The sequence below is a fragment of the Nestor notabilis genome, unplaced genomic scaffold (genome assembly GCF_000696875.1).
Source record: "Nestor notabilis isolate BGI_N333 unplaced genomic scaffold, ASM69687v1 scaffold15904, whole genome shotgun sequence".
NCBI classification, from domain to species: Eukaryota; Metazoa; Chordata; class Aves; order Psittaciformes; family Psittacidae; genus Nestor; species Nestor notabilis.
In genome coordinates, this window is record NW_009927291.1 from 31,568 (window position 1) to 34,829 (window position 3,262).

Genomic DNA, 3,262 nt, shown 5'->3' on the forward strand with positions numbered 1-3,262 from the left:
TGATCCGGGATACCCGAGTGCTCCTGATGCCCTCCCTTGTGCTGCTTGCAGACGAGAGCGACCAGCGCTCGTTCCTCAGACTGAGCCGCGTGCGCAGGAGCGGATCCCTGAGGAGGAAGGCAGCAGTCGAAAGCACAGCACTTCATTAAAAGCATAAATGAATATATACGTATAAAATAAATATATGTATATAGATATAGGTACTTGCATATGTAAATCTATATCTATATATGTATCTAGAGATGCATATATTGGGAGGGATTTGCAGGGGATGAAAGCCAGTAAACTGAATGCAGAGCCATCACTGGTGGGAACGGTGCAGAGGTGCAGGAGGGATGCTGTGGTGCGTTGGACAAGTCAAGCTGTGACAGCTCCGTGTTTCAGTGCCCTGATGTGAAGCAGGACCACCGAGACCCTGGCAGAGCACAGGAGAGTCCCCTTTGTCCTGCTGTGAGGATTCCCAGTGGGTGAGAGCTGCTTCAAAATACAGCCGTTGCTTTGGAAGCTGCCTGGATGCGGTGGCCTTGTGTCATGTTTGAATGGGTTTTGCTCTATCAGAGGACGAGATGACCCTGTTTTCCCTCATCTTTCTCCTCCCTCGTCTCCCTGTTCTGTGTTTCACCGCCTGGACTGGGGCCTGGCAGCCAGGCTTGGAGACCTGCCCCATGGCAGAGCAGAGGGAGCTGCAGGATCAGAAGCTTCACATCCCAGAGCAGTGTTACAGAGAGCTGGGCCCGTCAGGACGCCCAACCTCATCCCAGAGAACCTCCTGCCCCGTGATCGGGTCTGAAGCTGGGAGCTCACAGAGTGGGATCTGCTGCTGAGAACCATGTGTTCCGTTCCAGCTGCTGCTCTTCCTCCAGGGGCCGCAGTGGTAGAAGAGGGTTTACTCCCTCTTCCCAGTTTGTTTCCCTGTGACACCATTTTCAGTCCCAGTTTAACCCCACGTGGTTCCAGTGTGAAGCAGCTGGAGGGGAAATGACAAACCCTTTCCTTGAGTGTTCTTGGCTGATTTCAATATCACCCCCTCCCCTCAGTGACTGTCCTGCCCCGGGTGTCCTGGGAAGCCATCGGGAGCGCTGCCTTGGAGCTCTCCCCCTCCAGACCCATCCCGATGTCCGAGCAAGCTTCGGAAAGGAACTGAGCATTGGTGAAGGTTCGCATGGGCACATGCAGCCCGAGCCCCACAGATATTGCCTCTTGCCTTACGTGTACAGGTCCTACACAGACCTTGGTTTATCTTCACACCAACTGTTGGAGTCGATGCTAAAGCAAACCAAAGGACAGTGTCACAGTCCGAGTCACTCGCACCAAGCTGGGCTTCTCGATTGCACTAACGTGAAGGAGGAGGATTGACACCATCTCAGCCCATGTTCCTGCTGCCTGGAGTCACACATTGAAAGTCGGGATCTGCATCCTTCCAGCCTTCTGGGGCTCCTGAACTCGTGTGAAGTGTTCATACTGCTTTAACGCTGTCCTGCCGCTGGAAGCAGCACTACCTGGACTCCTCATGGATGCAGCTCACTGGGCTCGTTGGCTCTGACCACTGTGCCCCGCCTGGCCTGGAGAGAAAACCCCACAGCAAGACCATGACATGGAAGTGGTTTAACCCAGGAGTTCTCCAGAGATCTGCTCTACATACCAAAGAGGGGAACGTGTCTAGAAGACGATGACTGGAGAGGAGGCGACACGGCGGGCGAGCAGGGCAGGCATCCCCCGGCGTCCATGGACGATTCCCACTCAGTGTTGCAGAAGATGCTGGAAAAGCCCCATTGATCCTTGCCTGTAAAGCCCAAGGGACAATACCCAGCTCCAGGAGGTTTGCTCCTTGGTGTGCAAGCAGGAATTGGAGGGTGAAGCATCTTATCTCATTTATACCTCAAGATACTGTTAGTGTCAAAGTAATTGCTCAGATTTCTCCTTAACAATTAACTTGGGCACTGGTGGTCTCTTGGAAGGGGGTGGTTGGGCTGTGGATGTGGTGGGGATGGGATGGGATGGGAGTCGGGAGCACTTCTGGGGTGGAAGTGCCATGAGGAAGCGAGGAGGTGGTGGAGAAAATGGTCTCTGATGTTGCAGGGAGAGGGATTGGGGAGGGAGGATGCTGGAGGAGTGGGGCTGCTCCTGCCCATTGCTGATGAGGGGTCATCAGGCGACCGAGCAGCTACACCCGGGGCAGTGGTGCACAGCGGTGGTGTGGAAGGTGATGGGAAGCCCGAAATTCACACTCTTCACTCCTAAGGGACTCTCTGACACCAGCCTGAATCAGGGAAGTGCCTGTGGCTGCCTTCCTCCAGGAAAAGCGCCCTCAGGGGCAGGATGCTCCAGGACCCACCTGAGCGATGCTGCACAGACAGGGCAGGGCTGAAACCAGCCTTAGAGCCACAGAACCCCACTGCAGCTCCAACCCTGACCCCTCTTCCCCCTGATCCCAACTGAGTCCTGGCTCCTCTCCGGGTAGAAGAGAACTTGTACTTGCCCTGGGGCTGGAGGGCACAAATCCTGCCTCTCCTCCTGTTAGACCCTGCTTCGGGCCGAGAGCGTTGGTCAAGGTTCACGTGGTTGCTTATGCTGTTGTGTGAACAGCATGTAAATGAATGGAAATGTCTTATCCATAATGAAAAGATTTCCTGCTTTTTTAATCTATTAGATATGGAACTATTTTTTGAACCTGAAGAGATGCAGTCAGTAGAATTTAAACGGAAGCCGTAATACACGTAAAATCTATTTTAGTTGAGAATTTTGTAACATGCACTTTTTTGTGTCTCTTCCCTGGCTCCCCAGATCTGTATTTCCGTGTTTACAGATGGAATGGGAACATTCCCGAGCCCTCCTCCGGTCAGAAAGAGATATTAGAAGTAATTCCTACAAAATAAATTTGAAGAATGGTATTGATTTAGAAAACGAGCCCGTGCTGTTCTGTGTTCCTGCCCGAGCGGCCCACCTGCGGCTGCGCACCCCGGGCTGCCAGGATGCAGGAGTTAAAGTGCTTGGGAGATGTTGGGATGGGAGCGGACTTGGCTGCTCAGGGGCTGGGATGAGTGACCCGGGTGCAGCTCTTGGGTATCCAGTGAAAATGGGGTAAGAAGGAGGCAGAGAAAGGATGGAGCAGCCTGAGGAGAAGGACTTGGGGTGTTGGGTGAGGAGAAGCTCCCCGTGACTCAGCTTCAGTGTGTGCTTCAGCCCAGAACCCCCCCGTGTGCTGGCCTGCACCCCCAGAGCGTGAGCAGCAGCTCAGGGAGGGGATCCTGCCCCTCTGCTG